The 24,062-nt window shown below is 39.2% G+C and overlaps 1 protein-coding gene across 1 annotated transcript in view; it reads left to right on the top strand.

The window, feature by feature from the left end:
• The window catches only part of NME7 (NME/NM23 family member 7), a 215,408-nt gene that overhangs the window by 190,737 nt on the left and 609 nt on the right, over positions 1-24,062 (top strand). The window lies entirely within an intron of this gene.

The raw sequence follows: 24,062 nt of genomic DNA, 5'->3' as shown, positions 1-24,062 counted from the left end.
TTACAGACAAGCAACAGCTAAGTGAATGCAACACCACCAAACCAGCTTTACAATAAATGCTAAAGAAACTTCTCTAAGCAGGAAACACGAGAAGAAAATGAGCCACAAAACCAAACCCAAAACAATTAAGAAAATGACAATAGGAACATACATACCAATAATAACCTTGAATGTAAATGGATTAAATGCCCCAACCAAAAGATAGAGACTGGCTGAATGGATATAAAAACAAGACCCATATATATGCTGTCTACAAGAGACCCACTTCAGACCTAGGGACACATACAGACTGAAAGTGAAAGGATAGAAAAAGATATTCCATCCAAATGGAAGTTAAAAGAAAGCTGGAGTAGCAATACTTGTATAAAATAGACTTTAAAATAAAGACAGTTACAAGAGATAAGGAGGGACACTATATAATGATCAAAGGATCAATCCAAGAAGAAGATATAACAATTATAAATGTTTATGAACCCAACATAGGAGCACCTCAGTACATAAGGCAAATGCTGACAACCATGAAAGGAGAAATTGACAGTAACACAATAAGAGTAGGGGACTTTAACACCCCACTTACACCAATGGACAGATCATCCAAACTGGAAATAAATGAGGAAACACAAGCTTTAAATGACACAATAGACTAGATAGATCTAATTGATATTTATAGAACGTTCCACCCAAAAGTGGCAGAATACACTTTCTTCTCAAGTGCACATGGAACATTCTCCAGGATAGATCACATCTTGGGTCACAAATCAAGCCTCTGAAAATTTAAGAAAATTGAAATCGTATCAAGCGTCTTTTCTGACCACAGTGCTATGAGATTGGAAATCAATTACAAGGAAAAAGCTGTAAAAAACATAAATTCATGGAGGCTAACCAGTGTACTACTAAATAACCAAGACATCACTGAAGAAATCAAAGAAGAAATTTTTAAAATACATAGAAACAAATGGCAATAAAAACACAATGACCCAGGGCTTCCCTGGTGGCTCAGTGGTTAAGAATCTGCCTGCCAATGCAGGGGACACAGGTTCAAGCCCTGGTCCGGGAAGTTCCCACATGCTGCAGAGCAACGAAGCCTGTGTGCCACAACTACTGAGCCTGCGCTCTAGAGCCCGCGAGCCACAGCTACGGAAGCCCACGTGCCTAGAGCCCATGCTCCGCCACAAGAAAAGCCACCACAAAGAGGAGCCCCCGCTCGCTTCAACTACAGAAAGCCCACATGCAGCAACGAAGAACCAGTGCAGCCAAAAATAAATAAATAAAATAAACGAATAAATTTAAAGAGAAAAAAATAATAATAATGACCCAAAACCTATGGGATGCATCAAAAGCAGTTCTAAGAGGGAAGTTTATAGCAATACAATCTCACCTCAGGAAACAACAAAAATCTCAAACAATCTAACCCTACACTTAAAACAACTAGAGAAAGAAGAACAAAGAAAGCCCAAAGTCAGTAGAAGGAAAGAAATCATAAAGATCAGAGCAGAAATAAATGAAATAGAAACGAAGAAAACAGCAAAGTTCAATAAAACGAAAAGCTGGTTCTTTGACAAGTTAGACAAAATTGATAAACCCTTAGACAGACTCATCAAGAAAAAAAGGGAGAGGATGCAAATCAATAAAATCAGAAATGAAAAAGGAGAAATCACAACTGACAGTGTAGAAGTACAAAGGATTATAAGAGACTTCTACAAACAGCTATATGCCAATGAAATGGACAACCACGAAGAAATGGACAAATTCTTGGAAAGGTACAATTTTCCAAGACTGAACCAGGAAGAATTAGAAAATATAAACAGACCTATCACAAGTAATGAAATTGAAACTGTAATTAAAAATCTTCCCTCAAACAGAAGTCCAGGACCAGATGGCTTCACAGGAGAATTCTATGAAACATTTAGAGAAGAGCTAACACCCATCCTTCTCAAACTCTTCCAAAAAATTGCAGAAGAAGGAACACTCCCAAACTCATTCTATGAGGCCACCATCACCCTCATACCAAAACCAGACAAAGATACTACAAAATAAAGAAAATTACAGAACAATATCACTGATGAATATAGATGCAGAAATCCTGAACAAAATACTAGCAAACAGAATCCAACAACACATTAAAAGGATCATAAACCTTGATCAAGTGGGATTTATCCCAGTGATGCAAGAATTCTTCAATATACACAAATCAATCAATGTGATACACCATATTAACAAATTGAAGAATAAAAACCACATGATCATCTCAATAGATGCAGAAAAAGCTTTTGACAAAATTCAACACCCATTTATGATAAAAACTCTCCAGAAAGTGGGCATAGAGGGAACCTACCTCAACATAATAAAGGCCATATACGACAGACCCACAGCAAACATCATTCTCAATGGTGAAAAACTGAAAACATTTCTCTAAGCTCAGGAACAAGACAAGGATGTCCACTCTTACCACTATTATTGAACATAGTTTGGGAAGTCCTAGCCATGGCAATCAGAGAAGAAAAAGAAGTAAAAGGAATAAAAATTGGAAAAGAAGTAAAACTGCCACTGTTTGCAGATGACATGATACTATACACAGAGAATCCTAAAGATGCCACCAGAAAACTACTAGAGCTAATCAATGAATTTGGTAAAGTTGCAGGATACAAAATTAATGCACAGAAATCTCTTGCATTCCTATACACTAATGATGAAAAATCTGAAAGAGAAATTAAGGAAACACTCCCATTTACCAATGCAACAGAAAGAATAAAATACCTAGGAATAAATCTTCCTAAGGAGGTAAAAGACTTGTACTCAGAAAACTATAAGACACTGATGAATGAAATCAAAGATGACACAGATGGAGAGATATACCATGTTCTTCGATTGGAAGAATCAATATTGTGAAAATGACTATACTACCCAAAGCAATCTACAGATTCAGTGCAATCCCTTTCAAACTACCAATGGCATTCTTTACAGAATTAGAATTAGAAAAAAAAAAATTACAATTCATATGGAAACACAAAAGTCCCCGAATAGCCAAAGCAATCTTGAGAAAGAAAAATGGAGTTGGAGGAATCAGACTCCCCAACCTCAAACTATACCACGAAGCTACAGTAATCAAGACAGTATGTTACTGGCACAAAAACAGAAATATAGATCAATGGTACAGGATAGAATGCCCAGAGATAAACCCACGCACATATGGGCACCTAATTTATGACAAAGGAGGCAAGAACATACAATGGAGAAAAGACAGCCTCTTCAATAAGTGGTGCTGGGAAAACTGCACAGCTACATGTAAAAGAATGAAATTAGAACAATGCCTAACACCATACAGAAAAATAAACCACAAATGGATTAAAGACTTAAATGTAAGACCAGACGCTATAAAACTCTTAGAGGAAAACATAGGAAGAGCACTCTTTGATATAAATTACAGCAAGATCTTTTTTGACCCACCTCCTAGAGTAACAAATAAAAATAAACAAATGGGACTTCATTAAACTTAAAAGCTTTTGCACAGCAAAGGAAACCATAAACAAGACAAAAAGACAACCCTTAGAATGGGAGAAAATATTTGCAAATGAAACAACAGACAAAGCATTAATCTCCAAAATATACAAATAGCTCATGGAGCTCAATATCAAAAAAACAAACCATACAGTTAGAAAATGGGCAGAAGACCTAAATAGACATTTCACCAAGGAAGACATACAGATGGCCAAGAAGCACATGAAAAGATGCTCAACATCACTAATTATTAGAGAAGTGCAAATCAAAACTGCAATGAGATATCACCTCACACCAGTCAGAGTGGCCGTTATCAAAAAATCTAGAAACAGTAAATGCTGGGTGTGGTGAAAAGGGAACCCTCTTGCACTGTTGGTGGGAATGTAAATTGATACAACCACTATGGAAAACTGTGGCGTTTCCTTAAAATCTAAAAATAGAACTACTGTATGACCCAGCAATCCCAGTACTGGGCATATACCCTGTGAAAACCGTAATCCAAAGAGAGATATGTACTACAATGTTCATTGCAGCACTGTTTACAATAACCAGGACATGGAAGCAACCTAAGTGTCCATCGATAGATGAATGGATAAAGAAGATGCAGCACATATACACAATGGAATATTACTCAGCCATTCAAATAAATGAAATTGAGTTATTTGTAGTGAGGTGCATAGTCTGTCAAACAGAGTGAAGTAAGTCAGAAAGGGAAAAATAAATACCGTATGCTAACACATATATATGGAATCTAAAAAAAAGTAGAATGGTACTGATAAACCTAGTTACTGATAAACTGTAACCTAGTTACAGGGCAGGAATAAAGAGATAGACATAGAAAATGGACTTGAGGACATGGGGTATGAGGGTGAAGCTGGGGTGAAGTGAGAGTAGCATCGACATATATACACTACCGAATGTAAAACAGTTGGCTGGTGGGAAGCAGCAGCATAGCACAGGGAGATCGGCTTGGTGTTTGCGATGACCTAGAGGGATGGGATAGGGAGGTTGGGAGGGAGACTCAAGAGAGAGGGGATGTGGGGACATGTGTATGCATATGGCTGATTCGCTTTGTTCTGCAACAGAAACTAGCACAGTATTGTGAAGCAATTATACTCCAATAAAGATCTGTTAAAAGAAAAAGAAAGAAAGTAAAATTTCACATGTACATATTACCAGCTGAAAAATAAATGAGCACTTATTTAAAAAGAAACAAAAAAAGAAGTTATTTTACAATTTCCAGGCTCAAAGATTTAGTAATGCTCTGCTTTGGTGCTCAGGATCATTTGTTCATGGGAATAAGCTCTATTTTTAAATATAATCACTGTGGCTGCCTATTTAATTAATCTATTTTTTGTTGAGTTTTAAGACATGGGGGTACACAATCATTATCCATTAATCCTATCTACTCACTTTCTTGTATGTGTCAACAACATATGGAGCACTGAGAGGTTGCAAGTGGTAATTGTAACTCTTTAAAAAATGTTACCAACACAGATAATTCAATAAATTGTGGTTTTGACCCAACAATATAAATAAGTGAAACATGTATTCAAAGTATTTTAGTCACTGTGACTCACTGGCGAATCAGGCCATTTATGAATTACTGTTACCAAATGTGACACTCTCGGAGAAGGCTAGAAATTTTTCCATGATGCCAAGGCAAATGATTCAAAAAGGTGGTATTTAATTTTACATATAATTGACATTTTTATCCCTAACCTACTCCAAAGCAATATTTGCACTCTATGTTAAATGTAACTCTAATATCCTCTTTACTCGGTGGAATTGGCATTCTCACATGAATTAAAAGTGCCAGATTCTGAATAGCTCTCATTGAATGTTGACATCACAGATGTCATTTACAAGAGTGAACAAGTCTCAAAATAGCAAAGCATTTTCCAGTTTTACTTGTACTCTAAGATGTTTTAAAACTTTTCATAAGAAAGAGGGTCCCGAGTGACAGAGTTTTATCTCTTTCTGCATTTGGTGTAGAAGTGTTATTTTCTTTCTGATGTTCAGTGTCTTTAGGTGAACCTTTTACCTACCAGGCTCAGGCATGGACTTAGGCAGATCCCAAATGACCATCACAACCTGAGCTCCCAAAGTGGCAAGGCCTGTCTCCATCCTATCTTTGTTTGCCCCCTCTCTCCTGCTATGTTCCTTTCCAGTCTCTTTGTAACCTGTGATTTATTCGCTTGCCTCATGTACCTTCATCATTTTCAGAGTAGCTAGATTAGTTTACTATGTCTGCCATAACAAAGTGCCACAGACTGGGTGGCTTAGACAACATAACTTTATCTCCTCACATTTCTGGGGGATAGAAGTCTAAGATGAAGGTGTCGGCAGTCTTGGTTTCTTCTGAGGCCTTCGTTCCTTGGTTGGTAGATGGCTGTCTTCTCCCTGTTTTCACATAGTCTTTCTTCTGTGTGTTTTTGTGTCCTAATCTCCTCTTCTTACAAGAATACCAGTCATATGGGATTAGGATCCACCCTAACAACCCCAGCTTAATTTAATCACCAGTTTAAAGATCCTTCTCCAAATACAGTCACATTCTGAGATAATTGGGGCACATATGAATGTGGGGGGAACACAGTCCCTCCCATAACAGTAGCCCAAGATGGATATCGTAATACTTGTCAGTTAGAGGCAGGATTCAATTCTTCACATCCTATTGACCTCCTTGGGTGATCAGAGGAAGTAGGGTGGGAGGAAGGTAATCCAGCGTCAGAGGCACGCCCCAAGACTTAGGCCTTCCATTCAGCCAGGTTCTTGTCATGACGCCTCTATAAGGGCAACAAAATAAGATTTGCTGGTACAGTTACGTACCAGCGCCGTGCTAGGCATTTTGCATACATTTGTCTAACTGAATCCTTAAAATAGTCCTAAAAGGTGGGAGCTGCCAGTATTCTCATTTGGGAGCTGAGGAAACCAAGGTTTGGCAATACTGAATGGTTTGCTCAAGATCCCACAGCAAGTAAACAAAAATGCACACTTTGGGTGGCAGTGACTCCAACAGTGATGATTTTTCCATAGCACCTGTTTGCTTCTCTCTGTAGAAAACAAATGTGTTGATTGATCACTTGTTATAGGTAATCCCCAAATTACCCTATTCTGAAGATCTAGTTTTTCACTTCGTGTTCCTCTTGGCCAAGTCAAGACCAGGTCAGTAAACTTTCTTCAGGAAAAAAAATTTTTTTTTCTTTTTTTACTAACTCCAGGTGGAACTCTGTATGATTAGAATATTCACTGCAATGATTCCCAGAAGAGAAACACTATTAATATATTCTTTTTAATCATTTCAAAGTATTTTGATTATCTATATTGCTGTGTTATAAACTACCCCAAAACTTAGTGGCTTGAAAAAGTAATCATTTTCTCTCTCACACTTCTGTGGTTTACTGGGTTCTGTTGGGTGGTTTATTTGTTCTCTGTGATGCTGGCTGGAGCTGCAGTCACCTAGCGGTTCAAAGGGGCTAGAATGTTCAAGATAGCTCCTTCAAATCTCTGACATTTTGGAGGAGAACCACAAGAGAGCTTAGCTCAGACAGTTGAGCGTCCCTTTCTCTCCATGTCAGCTCAGAGCTGCCTCTTCACATGGTCATCTCTCCAGCAGAGACTCCTTACATGGCAGCTTAGGACTGCCAAAAGCAGAAGCTGCTAGGCCTTCTTAAATCTTAGGTCAAGAACTGGCATAACATCCCTTCCATCACATTCTCTTAGTTAAAGTGAATCTCAGGCCCATATTCAGTGTAAGGGGGGGATACCCAAGGCCACGAACACTGGACAATGTGACTCATAAAGATCATCCTTAGAGACTAGCTGCCACCCAAAGTGTGCTAAAGAAGAGAAATGGGGGAAAGAAGGCGCTAACTGCATATTTAATATTGAGTGATTTAGCAATACTGAACTAAATGGGGAAATAGTTTTGAAACACTTAAGCCCTTTTTCCAAAAGCAAGGAGTGTTTTTTGGATTATAGTATATCAGTGAAAAGAACTTATACAAAGGCAGCATATTTAATCTTTGTAGAAAACAAATAAGACCACTTCCTTAGATCACTGCTGTGATGAGAACCTACAAAACCTTGAGTATCAATTAAGAAATATAACATCAGTTTCACTAGTACCAAATTCTCAGTCCTTGCTCTCTCTAAGCTACAGTTGTTATGGCTTTGCAGTGACCAAAGTTGGAGTGGGTTTTTGGCTCCTTCTCTGAGTCAGAAATTTTTCTTGAAGAAAGGAAGGAAGGAAAAGAGGGAGGGAGGAAGCCACATGAAAAAACAAAACAAAAACCTTGCACAATTCACCAGTAACAAGGTGAATTTGTATTCTGTTTTGGTTCAATTAAGCATTTGTTAAGTACCAAGAAGTGTTAAATGATATAATGTACATTATATCATTTACTCAAGTATAATCAATAATCCCTACCCTAAAAAATTAGCTTTCATGGGTTTTAAAATTATTTATAACTAGATTTTTTGGTAAGAAATATGAGTGCATCCCACATGGCAGATACAATTTGTAACAAAATATCTTCTCTTGTGTATGATCAGTATGATTTTGCTATTTATGAATATACTCATGGAAAATGATGTATGTTGCCAGCTAGAGATATGTGCGCTATTTAGACATAGCATGCTTTAGATGAGGGTCAGCAAACTATGGCCCACCAGTCAAATCTGGCCCTCTGCCTGTTTTTTTAAATAAAGTTTTATTAGAACACAGCCACACTTTATTTACATAATGTCTATGACTGTTCTGCAGCTACATCAGCAAAATTGAGTAGTTGCGACAGAGATTGTATGGCCCACAATGCCTAAAATATTTACTACTCTGTCCCTTAACAGAAAAAGTTTGGTGACCCCTGATTTAGATGATTAGTTTGGCCTTTATCAGTTTTTTTTTTAAGTTCCACAAGGGTTTTTCCTTGTTTTGTGTTGGTTGATGGCTTAAAGTAGAGATTCTAAGGTTACAAAGTGAAAAGTGGGATGGGAGGAAGAAGGTACAGGAAGAGCATTTGGGCAGAAGAAATTGCATGCCTAGAGTCCCAGATATATGCCAGAAGATGGAGTATCCAGGTAATTATTTGAAACGACTGTGGCTAGAGTTTAAAATATGAAGGGAAAAGTGGTTATGGTAGCATTTGGAATAGTAGACTAGGTCCAGGTTGTGATGGGTTGTGTTTTGTTTTTTTAAATAAGGAGCGGTGGAAGAAAACTCTAGTGGCAGTAGAGAGAATGGGTTGGAGGAAGATCAAAAGAAGAATAGCTAGGAAACTGGAACCTCCTACCTCTAAATGAATTTTGTCATAAGCATCTCTAGTTTTACGTGTTCAAAATGTATTCTAGCTAGAAATGTTAAACATCAGCATTTTCTGCTATTATTCATCTTTAGGAGATGGAAAGCGCATAAGAAAGAGAAAGCAATATAATTGAGAAGCTTGTACAAAATTCTTTTGGTACTCAGTGCTTAACTTCTGTGATTCTGATTTTCCAGGCAATTCAATTAATTTTTAGTTGGCCTAACCATAATAACTAGTATTGCAAAAGTTCCCTCAAATTTACTGTTGTTATGACTGAGTCAAAGAGCAGTGGTGATCAGAAACTGCTTGGAAAGGACCTCCGAAAAATCTTCTCAGGAAATATCATAGGCAGTTTTGGAGTGGTTTGCTTTTGGTTTGGTTTTGTTTTTTCCTAAATCAACCCAAGTGTATCCCGCTGAAGATAGATCATTTCCACTTGGGTTAGGGGAGTTATAGGTCCCAGGGAGTAGGCATGGTGCCTGCACTAAAGAAAACAACCACTGAAGTTGGCACTAAATTGCTCCTTTGGTATGATTTCATCTGAAAGGGTAGGGATTTAGTAAATCAGTGAAGATCTCATCCCAGACTCTTACAAGGTGAGGATGATGTCTGGCTAAAACGTTCAGGCTGATGAATGATGAAGTGAAAGGGAGTTGACAGACATGGGGCAGGTAGTTCTAAATCCTCACATAGGGGAGATTTTCTTCTGGAAAATCTATTTGATCTAACTTTACTCTTTTTAAGCATGAATTCTGAATGTTTTAGGAATCTTTATTGGAGATGCCTAGATTAGAGATGTGTGTATTTGGCATAAAGGAGAATAGCAACGGAGAACAGCATCCATGACCCCAGAATCTCAATTGAGCTACTTGCTGTTTTACTTCACTTAGTAGGGTAATAGAAATCGCAATACAAACAGTTAAAATTAGATTGCCAGGGCTTCCCTGGTGGCGCAGTGGTTAAGAATCCACCTGCCAATGCAGGAGACATGGGTTCGAGCCCTGGTCCGGGAAGATCCCACATGCCATGGAGCAACTAAGCCCGTGTGCCACAACTGCTGAGCCCGCGTGCCACAACTACTGAAGCCCGTGTGCCTAGAACCCATGCTCCACAACAAGAGAAGCCTCCGCAATGAGAAGCCCGCGCACTGCAACGAAGAGTAGCCCCTGCTCGCTGTAACTAGAGAAAAGCCTGCGCGCGGCAACAAAGACCCAATGCAGCCAAAAATTAATTAATTAATTTAAAAAAAATTAGATTGCCAGGGCTCAAATCCTAACTCTGCTTCTTAGCTAGCTATGGGGCCTAAATCTCAGTTTCCTGAACTGTCATACAGAGATAACAGTCATAGATCAGTAAGTATTAAATGAGATAATGCAAAGCATTTAGAACAGTGCTGTTGTTATCACCATTATTATTGTAGTTATTACTGTTATTTATATCCGTTAAGAATTTGTCTGCTAGGAACAGAAGTGTCAAAAATAGAACAAATTAGAGGTTTTCTTACTGTGAAACAAGAAGTGAGGAGGCAGGCCATGATAGGCTTTGGTTTAGCCGCTCAACAATCCAGGCCCAAGATCTCTGCAGTAATCTTGGCCTTTCCCTTGTGACTGCCCCTTAGTTCCAAGGTGGCTACTCTGTCTCTAACATCATGTGCTCATTCCAGGCAGAAAGAACTGAAGGGCAGAGGGCAACAGGATACTACCAGCTGAGTGTGCCTGCTTTTAAGGAGCTTTCCTATAAGCCCTACCCAACAACTTTTGCATATGTGACATTAGTGAGAAATGAATCACCATCCTCCCCTCCCCGACCCGCACCTGTAACAGAGGCTATGCACTTTGTTATGTGCCAACAAAATCAAAATCCTCTTTATAAAGGAGAAAGGGAGAATGAGTATTGGGTAGGCACTGGCAATCTCTACCACATTATTTTCAATGTTGTTTTTATCGCTGCCGTCACTGCTGTATCTTGAAACACTGTCATCTTTCTCTGCTGTAAATTTCCCAGTGACAGAATCCATGGAAAATCTCTCTCTTTGTTTTAAAACACTTCTTCAGTCTGTCAATATTATTCTTGAAAATAGCACCAGAGGAATATGCCAATAGTAAGCCACCTATATTTTAATTGATTGGGTTCTGTTTCAGTCTTTGACATCACTGTTCTGTTCTAAGTAGTTTGAGAGAATATGAAACATTAAATAAAATAAATTATCTAGATTTTTGATAGGACCAAGACAGGGTTATACCATTCAAAGTAAGGCTTAGAAACTAAGATCCAAGCTATTCTAAATGAAATCTTTAAACTGATAAGGCTTTAAATAATTCATTGTTTTATACTATTCTAGAAACTTAAAGAACTTTTGGAGTATTTACAGGCCACTGATATTGTTTGAAAATAAATTAATTCATGATATTTTGCCTGAAGCATGTCTCTGTCATAATTGCCTCTTTCTAGAAGCCTATTTACTCTTTTTAGATAGGAATATAGTCACTCATTTCTTACCCTCCTGAAATCCTCTCCAGTTCTCTACTGCCCTAAATTGTTCATTGCAGACCAACCATGGTCTTTGCTGGCCTAGGGACAGAGTTCTTTCCATTCTGTTCATGAATGTCAGTGTATGTTTTTATATCAGCGTGATTGGCAGAAGCCAGTGATGGAGATTGTGCAAGAAGCTTCTTATTCTTTTTTAATGTATTTTATTGAAGTATAGTTGATTTATAATGTGTCAATTTCTGCTGTACAGCAAAGTGATTCAGTCATATATACATTCTTTTTCATATTCTTTTCCATTATGGTTTATCACAGGATACTGAATATAGGTCCCTGTGCTATACAGTAGGACCTTGTTTATCCATTCTATATATAATAGTTTGCATCTGCTCATCCCAAACTCCTATACCCTCACTCCCTCCTTGGCAACCACAAGTCTGTTCTCTATGTCTGTGAGTCTGTGTTTCATAGATAAGTTCATTTGTGTCGTATTTTAGGTTCCACGTATCAGTGATATCATATGGTATTTGTCTTTCTCATTCTGATTTATTTCACTTAGTATGATAATCTCTAGGTCCATTCATGTTGCCGCAAATGGCATTATTTCGTTCTTTTTTATGGCTGAGTAGTATTCCATTGTATATATGTCCCACATCTTCTTTATCCATTCATCTGATGATGGATATTTAGGTTGTTTCCACATCTTATTCACTATTGTGAATAGTGCTGCTGTGAACATAGGGGTGCACGTATCTTTTTTTTTTTTTTACAAGGGGACTTCTTTAAAAATTTTTATTTATTTATTTATTTTTGTCTGCACTGGGTCTTCATTGCTGTGTGCTCGCTTCTCATTGCAGTGGCTTCTCTTGTTGTGGAGCACGGGCTCTAGGTGCGCGGGCTTCAGTAGTTGTGGCACGGCAGGCTCAGTAGTTGTGGCTTGCAGGCTCTAGAGCACAGCCTCAGTACTTGTGGCGCACGGGCTTAGTTGCTCCGCGGCATGTGGGATCTTCCTGGGCCAGGGCTCGAACCTGTGTCTCCTGCATTGGCAGGCGGGTTCTTAACCATTGTGCCACCAGGGAAGTCCCCATGTATCTTTTTGAATTATAGTTTTGTCCAGATATATGCCCAGGAGTAGGATTGCTGGATCATATGGCAATTCTGTTTTTAGTTTTTTGAGGAACTTCCATACTGTTTTCCATAGTGGCTGCACCAATTTACATTCCCACCAACAGTGTAGGAGGGTTCCCTTTTCTCCACACCCTCTCCAACATTTGTTATTTGTAGACTTTTTAACGATGGCCATTCTGACCAGTGTGAGGTGGTACCTCACTGTAGGTTTGATTTGCATTTCTCTAATCATTAGTGATGTTGAACATCTTTTCATATGCCTATTGGCCATCTGTATGTCTTCTTTGGGGAAATGTCCATTTAGGTAAGAAGTTTCTTTTTTATCTATAGCCGACTTTGAGAAAGAGTGGGTGATGAGGGTGTGATAAAGAAGAGAAATAGAGAACATGATACAGATATTTAATTATCAAGACTTTATGGACTACTGTATATGAAGAATTCTGACATATACAAAAGAAGTAAAAGGAGCATCCCTTGCCCTGAAGCATAAAATCCCTTGCCCTGAAAGAATAAAAGAAAGGACATTTGAAGTGGTAAAGTCCTTTCTTTGTCCCTGGGCATCAAGAAAGGAAGAGTGACTGGAGCCAAAAGCATGCTGGTTTTAGGGGGCTGTAATGTTGGGCTTTATGAAAGCCAAGCCAAGAAGGTTTGGGAAACAGGGAGCCAGTGGAGGTTTTGAGCTAGGGAAGGTGTGTGAGATTCAGAGGTTGCTTTGGGCAATGACAGTGGTGGTGGCTGGAGCACAGGTGGAGACGGGAGCCTCCCTGTCTTAGAATTAGCTGGCAACTCATGTCTTTTTTCTCATGCAGCTGTCTCCCAGGCTGTTATCTCCCTACCAGGAGCACTGGCCATCTCAGCTCAGGGCCATTGTCTCAATTCATCTTTCCCAGGAACTGTGCAACAAGCTCTTTAAATACATAACAAGAAGCTTGAAATTTCACTGGAATATATTTAGCCCAGAGTAACTTTTTTGTTAGTAACAGTGAGGAAAGTTTTATAGAAAAATATGACAATTGCCTTTTATAACATTGTTATCAAAGATTAAAAATATTCTTTCCACATCTCCAATTTGTCCTTCAAAAGATATTATTAACATATGATTCTAGTCATTTTGACCCTTTAAATCTTTGGACGTAAGGAGGTCTTTTTTTCTTTAATCTTAAATTATCTCAACATTTGCCCTCTCCAGTTCTTTCTGGATTTAGTGGAAAAGTCCATCCCAACTATTCCCCTCATTAGCTAATTGTATATTCTGATTATATATTCTATCTGCTTTGATCTAATTTAAGAGCTTTTTAAACTTTTCTAACATGTCTTTATAAAAGTGATGCCATATCTTCTAAATAACTTTAGTTGCTATTTTCTAATTTAATCATTTTCCTCTTGGAGCTTTTCAAACTGAAATGTGTGTGAAGTATAGCAACAAGAACTTCCCAAGAAACGAATACCTGTGGGTATTTTTGTTTTTGTTTTTTGTTTTTTTAAAGGTACTGTACTTCCTTGCGTTTTAATTTCCAGTATCCTTTATGAGATCAGTCTGCAAAGATGGCCTCCCAGACAGCATTTGCCCCTTGGGCCCAAGTCTTTAGGGGACCATCAGGACACACTCCAAGATCCCTTTCCCAAGTCACCGTTTATTGTTATAGAACTCACTCTGTGAGGCTACTTTGATTTCTTTCTCATGAATACCCAAGATGAGCCTGTTGAAGTTCAGTCTCCCATTTTTGCCCATATTCCCCATTTCATCGTGTGAGGCCTTACCCATCTCTTGGGCACATTATTCATGTTGAGAGCCTACAGTGTACTAGGAAAAGCCAAGTTAACTGGGAGATTTCATTCCTTCCTTCAGATCACTTATGGCAGTATCAGATGGGCTTGGTTCCAGCCCTGATTTCTAGGGCACCTACTTTTCCAACTGTCTAGAGCAGTGGTTTGCAACCCCCATGAACATCAGAAGTATCTGTGGAGCTATTTGAAGTGCATATATCCTGGACCTTCCCAAGACCTAATGAATCATACTCTCTTGGAATGGGGTCCAAGCATCCATTTGTTGTTTTTTAGAGATCTAAAGGGTGATTCTGATCTACAGCCAGATGGAGAATCACTCCTTCTCCAATTGATCATCATATTTACATTTCCTTTTCTTTCTTGAAGACATTTTTTAAGTTTTAAGGACAGAATATGACGTTTTTTTCTGTAGGGGGTCAGCAAAAATGAATTTCAAACGTGAAATGACAAGTTCACCTGAGTTTTCTCCCCTTCTTGACTGATATTCCCAGGTGAGCCTCTTAGCTTCACTGTAAACTGACTTGTAGCAAAGCCCATCCTGAGCTGCAAATTTATAAATCCACTCATCAACTTATATATACATTCATCCCAATGAGGTAGATCTTATTGTTCTCAATTTTTAGATTTAGGAATGAAACAGGAGGGAAGGGGGCAGGGCACAACCTTTAGAAGAATGACATAGCCCAAGGACACGACAAACTGATTAGAACCAAATAGGTCCAAGATGGCAGATGAGTCAATGACTTCCACTAGACCTTGACCCTCAGTATACTCTCATTGTAACACATCAGCAGATCCAAGGCTGACCTTTAAGGTCAAAAAGTGGGTGGTGGCCCAATTCCTGGAAATCCCCGCCCCTTCCTAAAATAGCTGGAATACTTCTCCCACTCATTAGCCTATGAAATTACCCAGCCCTATAAAAACTGACAACCCCATACCCTGGTGCCTTTCTCACCTTCTGACATGACCGACACTCTGTGGAGTGTGTTTCTCTCTAAATAAATCCACTTCTTACCTATCACTTTATCTCTCACTGAATTATTTCTGTGACAAGACATCAAGAACCTGAGCTTCATTAAGTCCTGAGACCAGGTGTGTTATCTCAGTTAAAAGACTGTGGATTCAAGTCCCAATCTGAGGTCCACGGTTTCGGGAACAGCCTGAGAGAGTTTACATGACTTGCCTAACAGCACGAGGAAATAGTGACTAGAATCAAACAAAGTTCTTCCAAGTCCAAATTCAGTACTCTTTCACTATACTAGGCTGTTTTTTCTACTGATTAATATTATCATTTTATTTTGAAATAATTTTAGACTTATTTTTAAAAATTGCAAAAAAGATAACAATTCAAGGAACTTCTCTAAATCCTTTACCCACATTCCCCAGATGTTAACGTTTTACCATGTTAATCATTCTCTTTTCTCTCCTTGTGTATGTGTGCATTAATTTATTTATTACATATATGTATATATATTTGACAGTAAATTACAGTTATGATTATTCCCTTTTCTCTCAATACTTCAGTGTATATTTCCTAAAACACAGATATTCTCTTCCTTCCCCACAGAATAATGATTAGAAATCAGGGAATTAATACATCACTATACTATGTACAGACATTCAAATCTTACCAGTTTCACTCACAAATGTCTTTTGTAGCACAAGAAAAAAAAAATGTTTCTGCTCTAGGATCCATTCAGGGATTACATGTTGTATTTGGTTCTGTGTCTCTTTACTGTCTTTGTTTGCAAAGGTCCTCAGTCTGTCTTTGTCATTCATGACCTGGTTAATTATGTAGGATGTCCCCTAATAAGCTGGAATTGCCCTGGCAGCTTTGGCTCTCAGAGCTGGATGGAATTGCTTAGAAACCCATGGCTTCACTGACATACAGCAGGACAGACCACAGCATTGTGAGGATATGGGAGAACTGATAATGATAATTATTTTGTAATATTTACTCTACGCTGGGCACTGTTTTAAATGCTTTCCGTATATTAACTCATTTAATCTTTACAACAACCTTATGTAATCAGTATTATTATATTAGAGATGTGCAATATGAGAAACCAAGAAGTTATGACTTCCTCAAGGTCAGCCATCCAGGAAATGGCAAGGCCAGGAGTCAAACCCATCCCCACTGCAGCCAGGCTCCATCTTTACCTTGAGCTCTTAACCAGCGTGAGCAGAGCCTGAGGCACTAAACTGTCTCACGCGTCCTCAGGCAAGCTGCTAGCTCTAACCTCAGTCTCCTCAACTGAAAAATGGGACTAATACATCTGTTTCAGTTGTAAGGATTACACAAGATAATTTATGAAAGCATTTGATATATAACAAGGACTCCACTTTTTAAGAGTAAGTAAAATTTTAAATGTAAACATGGCTCTCATATGGTGACCCTCAGAGAGTACTTGTTTAATCATTGAGGGTAGGGAGAAGGGAACAGAAGTTCCCTATTCATACTTTTAGATTTTTAGACGGCCTGGGGAGGGACTAGCTGCAACCAGAACCACCTTCAAGGCAGAAGAGGCCAGATAAGAATGAGTCACAAAACACAATTTTAGAATGAATTTCTAGAAAGGACTCCTGTTAGATATATTAGAAAAAATGGTATATATTTCCTATAGAGAGAAAGAATTTCAAGAGAGAGAGAGTGGAACACTAAACCAGGCATAGGCCCTTCTAAGCATGTGGCCCTGTGTGTCAGCACAGGTTACACGTCCATGAAGCCAGCCTTGGTATATATTTCCTGTAGAGGTCAGCACCACTCTATTCTGGGCTGAGGTGTATTTTCCTTCTAGCTTTAAAAAGACAGTTGTTCTCATTAGTGGGTGGCAGCAGAAGAATCAAGAGATCTTTATAAGAAAACTGAGAATATTGGGTTTACAGAATTACTGAAATGTCTAGTCATTTCAATGTGAAATTTTCATTTTGTCTTAAAAGACTTCTGGTATATAGCAAAGTGAATCAGTTATACATATACTTATATCCATTCTTTTTTAGATTTTTTTCCCATATAGGTTATTACAGAATATTGAGTAGAGTTCCCTGTGTTATACAGGAGGTCCTTATTAGTTTTGTTTTTATTTTTTTAATTTTTTAAATTAATTTTTATTGCAGTATAGTTGATTTATAATGTTAGTTTCAGGTGTACAGCAAAATGAATCAATTATACATATATCCACTCATTTTTAGACTATTTTCCCATATGGGTAATTACAGGGTATTGAATAGAGTTCCCTGTGCTATACAGTCGGTCCTTATTAGTTATCTATTTTATATACACCTGAAACTAACACAACATTGTAAATCAACTATACTCCAATTTAAAAAAACAAAAAAGACTTCAAATATGGCCTCCGAACCCATGGAGAAGGTAAACATATATGAAGGAGATAACTACAGTAGGTTCAACTTTATTATTAATATTTTGTAGCCTATAAATAGATTTGAGGGGGTACCTCTGCAGCCCAAGGACTTTCTGGGCTCTGTAGCTGAGACAGTAAGCAGGAACAGATTTTTCATTTCTCTTTTTTTTTTTTTTTTAACATCAAGGCGAGGATGTTTCCTCTGAGACCTTCTGTCTGGAGAACAGAGGTCCTTTACCCACCACCTTTTTCCTCACAACTGTTTACTTCTGAACTCCATTATCTGGAGAGCTGAAAACAAGTGGTGACTTGTAGGGAGAAGACAAAGAGGGAGAGAGGGAGCGTGGGAAGAGTTCAGAAAGGATTCAGGCTCACATGTTAAAGGCCTGCTGGTAGCCTCCTCCAACCATCCCCACAGCAGAGGCCCTCTCCCCCTCACCCCTGCCCCGAGGCTTCGGCCTGCCCTCCTGGGCCTCTGTTTCTCTCCTAGCAAGTCTGCCGGCTCCCGTCTTCCATAGCCAGCCTCACCTTGCACCTTCCCCAACCCGCCACCTCTCACCGTGGATCTGTTCATTGCTTATTTTACAAGCAGCCTTTTCAACCACATTTTCCACTCACCCGACAGGAAAACCAGGCCAAAGTAGCCCTAGCACAGAGGCCCATGGCTGTAAGCAGAACTGTTACAGAATGGGAATGTAGGGCCCCTGGTTCAAGAATTATTAAGAATTTCAAGAGAGAGACAGTGGAACACTAAACCAGGCATAGGCCCTTCTAAGCATGTGGCCCTGTGTGTCAGCACAGGTTACACGTCCATGAAGCCAGCCTTGGCTATAAGGGCCCCAAGTGAGTAGAAAGTTGTTTCCCTTCTGAATAGGCTGATGTATTTAAAAATCAGTATATTATTGGAACACTAACAAAACTGTACCTCAGTCAAATTCCGAGTGACTAGATTTTATCTGAAAATCTATCTAGTGCAATGGCACAGGTACACATATTTTAGTTTGGTGCCGTACTCCACGACAGTAGGATGGATAAATTCTGTAAATGTTCGAGCACATCGATACTCTGATCTCAAAGGAGAAAAAAAAAAGAAAAAAGAAAACGCCACAGGCATTTTTGTTGCTCAACCCACGTTAGGAACCACTGGAAAACAGACACCTGCACTCCACCTCCGAAGTGTGTGATTCAGCTATCTGTGGTACAGCCCGGGCATCAGGAGCAGTAAGCTACACTAGAGACTCTGATACAAAGCCAGCCTTAATAAAACATGCAGGGAGGTTTCACGCTTGCTGCATACACTAGAATTTCCTCTGGGGGAGTGGTGGACGGGGAGTCACTAGCCTTGAGGCCCGTTTTTGTTATGCACTGTACTCGGGGCAAAGACGAGACATTCTCTGGAAGCTTCCCCTGAGTCTACACTGGAAGCAATTACAGAAGGTTTACATTTATTTGAGTTACATTCTTACAGAATGGGCAGTAATTTATATACGGTCATCAGCAAAGGCAGGGGCTGCTCCCTGGGAGGTCACAGTGCCACTGTGGCTTAGAGTTGGAAGACACAGATGCAGGTTCCAGCCTTGCCAACTGAGCAAGTTCGTCAGCTCACTATATCGGGAAGTCAGGACCTCTGAGTCTCAGGATCCTGCTCTGTATGGGGATAAGGGGACCAGCTTCACAGAGCTGGTGTGAAGGAGATGGTTTATATATGAAATTAGACCATACACTGTGAAGTAGTTAATAAATGTAAGCTGCTGTTCTTCTTTAACAGTGATAAAGACAGAACAGATCCTCAAGTTAATCTGATTATTAAAGTATCATTGCCCATTGGCATGGCAATTGTATATTCAGCTAAAATTCGCTGCTCCTTCCTCTGTGTCACTTCCAACTCATCCTAAGGACTCAAATGTTAACCACTTTATGAAACATTTTGTGTTCCCACCGGCAGTTAATTATTCCCGCTTACACCTTAGCACACGATAGTGATTTTATTTGATTACACGGGTTTTCCTCTTTTCAGTCTATAAGCTTTCTGAGGACCAGGTCTCACCCATCACTGAATTACCATGAATGGGATGTGCTCAATATGTTGAATGAATGATTGACAGAGGAGGGAAAGAATGAATTAAGTATAGGTGAGAGTAGTTTAGGGCATTTAAGACATTTAGAAGCGTGAAGGCAAAAATTTCATAAGAACAGGGATCTTGTATGCCTGAACCCTTCCCTCCCCCACTTGTAGTCGGTGCTGGGCACATAGTAGGTAGCTTGGAAGACATTTGCAAGTCAAAGAAAAGGAGAAAGGCCAGCTCTAGGCACAGGTTTCCGTCAGCATGGACTTCTCATGCCATGTTTCACTTTTGGTAGTACAATCCCAAAGTGTCTGTTAACCTTACTCTATTCCCTTGCCCCCCAGAGGTTCCAGTGCTGAATTATCCGCACCTCCCCAATACCTGATCCTCACCCACTAGTCATTTTAGAACCCCTGTTCCTATGTAAAGGAATAGATCCTATATCCCATTGCTATAGGACTGTTCCATGCTCCTCCAGTACTTGCTAATTTAGTGACCATAAATCCCTGTAACAAGTTATGGGCACTAAAGGGCCACCTTACAGAGGAATGAAATATTTGATCCCTGAAGCACTTAAACCAGAGGATCCGTCTGATACTGAGTATATCAGACATTGTGGATAACTAAACAGGTGGGTTTCAAATCACTCAGTGTCTCCTCCTACCTGGCCTGTATGGGGCCAGCACTAGAGGAAGAAGGTGAGCATTTCCTTGGAAAAGGTAGTGCTTTACAGACTGCTTGGAAGGGTGCCGATTTTATGAAATCCCAGTTTTTTTAAAGGTTTTGTGGTAAAGCCAGCTGGAGATAGTAAGTCACAGTTTTATTACAATGTGGGCCTTTTCTTAGGGTGTGGGATTCATCTGTGGCTAAATAAAATAGCTGGGTTCTGTAGTCAATAAAAATCAGTACCTTCATGAGGTACTTAATCTCTCAGAACAGACCAATGCTGACAGTCTCTGGGAGAAAAATAGAGAATTAAAATATGAACCAAGATATCTGCCTTGGTCCAGTCTCTGTTTCACATTGGGTAGGCTATGGATGCTGGTGATTGCAGGCTTCAGTTGGGAGAATAACAGGTTTACCTCTCTGTTTTCTGTTCATCTTTTCCAGTGCAGAGCCTAGATAGAAATGGCGGATAACATGTCTGGCTAATGCTAGTTTCCTCTTGAAGAAGAAAAGACAGAGTCACATTTTCTCTGAATTTGAAACCAAGATCACTTTATTCACTTGATTACAGCTGTTCTTAAATGCTCCTTGGATAGTTTCCCTCTGTATTATGTTTCCCTCTGTCCTTAGTCATGGATTTTCGAAGTAACCTCACTTAGTTCTCCTCCATGGGCCAAATATATACTGATATTGAAGTGTTACTAATCCTTTAAAATGCCAGGAGTTTGAGCTTTCATTGGACTTTGAAAGATTTTAATAACTAGATTTTCGTCTCTGATCACTGATAATGTTTTTAATTTGGAGTTGGAGCAGTTCCCTCAGGTAATAAATGCAGCTTGAGCAGACAGGGCATGCTATTATTCTAAAACAGAGCTCAGATTAGATTTTGCCCAAACAGGTACAGAACCGAAAACCTTGGCTTCCGTTAATGCTGTATTTTGGGGCAAAGGTTCCTAAAGTCTAGTTGGCCTTTATTACCTTCATGAGTTTTACCATATCTGAGTACCACCTGAAATTGTATTTACTATTTTTCTTTAAATTCATTCACTGTGATACTTGAACAAGTTTATTTTTCATCATGGAAATATTTATTTAGCATAAGTGGGAAACTAGTATTACTTGTCCTTAATTGAAGGTAATAAATACAATGAAAAGAAAAGTTATTAAATTCTAGCTAGATACTATTGCTTGCAAAAGGTTCTGAGCCCCAGGCCTATCTCCCTTTATTGGAAAGGGTAGTAACCTGGGTTGAAGCCATACTAGCACCACATTGAAGCTCTCCTTCAGGGAATGTGATGGATTGAAAAAAAAAAGAAAGAAAGAATCCTTTTTCCTCTATTCAGTAATTATTCCAATGCTTTTGATTCCAAGTGGTACTTAGCCAACGTGTGAGAAACCCTGCCTTTGAAAAACTCATTCCTTTTATATTCTGTGTGAGGAATTCAATATTTGATTGACTGGACTTGTACGAAAACCCCTTTTCAGGATGTAAGGACACCCCAAAAGTAGATGGCACTGTTCCTACACCCAAGAAATGTGTCATCTAATAATACGAGGAGAGCAAATCATGATAAATGTGTAGCAGCAAGAGTTCCAGAAATATGCAGGTACTTCATACTAGAATGTGAGTGGCAGAGGGTCACTCGAGGGTCTTACCGGGGCAGTTGAAGAGTACTTAGCAGACTAGGCAGTCAATGAATACGTACGGAGTCAAAAAACACTAACCACTTCCCCAGTCTCCTAGTGGAGGTATAAGCACTCGCACGGGCAGGGAATAGGTTGGCACCATCTGGAAAGGCTACAGGGAAGCAAGATTTGGACAGAATCTTGAAGGAAGGAATAGGCAGAGAGCACACACACACATGCACAGGTGCACATGCACCCACATATATGCACATACACACAGTGTCTTAGAACAGAAGGTACAAGGTTCATATGAAAGCAGGGGGTTAGGTGTGTCTGACCGAGGTTGTGACCTGAGAACAGTCTCAAAAATACAAACGACCTTCCAATTTGAATAAATACTCCCCTTTCCTCAGACGTGAAGCCATTCCCCACTTCTTGTTCATAAACATCACACGTTTAAGACTCATGTACACTGCAAAAAGTGTCGATGTTTCAGCAAAACAAACCATCTTCCGTTAAAGGAACAATACCTCCCATTTCAATGTACGTGGAGGTTGCTTTTTGAGAAACCCAGCTTTAGGAAGGTATGTTGTCCGTTTACGGATTTTTGCTGTATTTCCTCAGTGGTTAAGGAGGGCTCCTAAAATCTTTGCAGCTAAGCAGTTGTGCCATTTCTCACAGTTCCCTTTGCTGTTTTTTGTTAAATGGAGTCATTGTTTCTCTGGTATTAATTTACCATCACACGATTTGCTGCTCTAGAGATAGCAAAGTCTCAGGTAGTATTTTTAAAGAATAAACAAGAGAAGCAGATTGGCAGGGTAATAAATGTGGGGCAATAAGGTAGGAATTTAAGCTGTTACTATTTCTGAACAAGTTGTGCTGTCACAGAAATGGCCATGGGCCTCTGGGTCTGTTTCTGTAAGAGGAGAGCCCAACTGAGGAGGCATTCCAGCATTTCAGGTCCCAAAGGATTTCTCGGGACCAGCCTGAAGGCAGGAAGGATTGATGTAAGCTTTGGCTGCACAGGCTTTGTGAAAGGTTTCCATTTTCTGAAATATGATGATGCCAAGATTTTAGTTTGGGTACTTCCCATGTGGGTTAAGGGATACTAAATCTTCAGCTCCGTTATACCTGGAGAATGTTTTTCAGAAAGCTCATTTTCATCTCCTTTCACTCTAAGGCTAATTTTTAAATATATGGCTAAACATGGACTTAGGTCAAACCATGAACCAGAAAGCAAGGTATAAACCTTCTTAATTTACTGAACCTCAAACCCAACCTTTTTTTTGGGGGCACATGCTAATTTTTTCAGTTACACATATATATATATATATACACATTATTTTTCATATTCTTTTCCATTATGGTTTATCACAGGATATTGAATATAGTTCCTTCTGCTATACAGTGTTATTCTTTATGTAATAGTTTGCATCCGTTAATCCTAAACTCCCAATCCATCCCTCCCCCGCCCTGCCACCCCTTGGCAACCACAAGTCTGTTCTCTATGTCTGTGAGTCTGTTTGTTTTGTAGGTAAGCTCATTCATGTCCTATTTTAGATTCTACATATGTGATGTGATATTTGTCTTTGACTTAACTTCACTTAGTATGATCATCTCTAGGTCCATTCATGTTGCGCAAATGGCATTATTATGTTCTTTTTTATGGCTGAGTAATATTCCACTTGTATATATACTACATTTTCTTTATTCATTCATCCTCGATGGACATTTAGGTTGTTTCCATGTCTTGGCTATTGTGAATAGTGCTGCTGTGAACATATGGGGGCATGTGTATTTTCAAATTACAGTTTTGTCAGGATATATGCCCAGCTGTGGGACTGCTGGATCACATGGCAACTCTATTTGTAGTTTTTTAAGGAACCTCCATACTGTTCTCCCTAGTGGCTGTATCAATTTACATTCCCACCAACGGCGCAAGAGGGTTCCCTTTTCTCCACACCCTCTCCAGCGTTTGTTGTTTGTGGATTTTCTGATGATGCCCATTCTAACCGGTGTGAGGTGATACCTCATTGCAGTTTTGATTTGCATTTCTCTAATAATTAGTGATGTTGAGCAGCTTTTCATGTGCCTCTTGGCCATCTGTATGTCTTCTTTGGAGAAATGTCTGTTTA

The sequence above is a fragment of the Phocoena phocoena genome, chromosome 1 (assembly GCF_963924675.1).
Source record: "Phocoena phocoena chromosome 1, mPhoPho1.1, whole genome shotgun sequence".
Taxonomy (NCBI): domain Eukaryota; kingdom Metazoa; phylum Chordata; class Mammalia; order Artiodactyla; family Phocoenidae; genus Phocoena; species Phocoena phocoena.
Note: the sequence above shows the minus strand (reverse complement) of the source record. Positions and strands in the feature narration are given on the sequence as shown.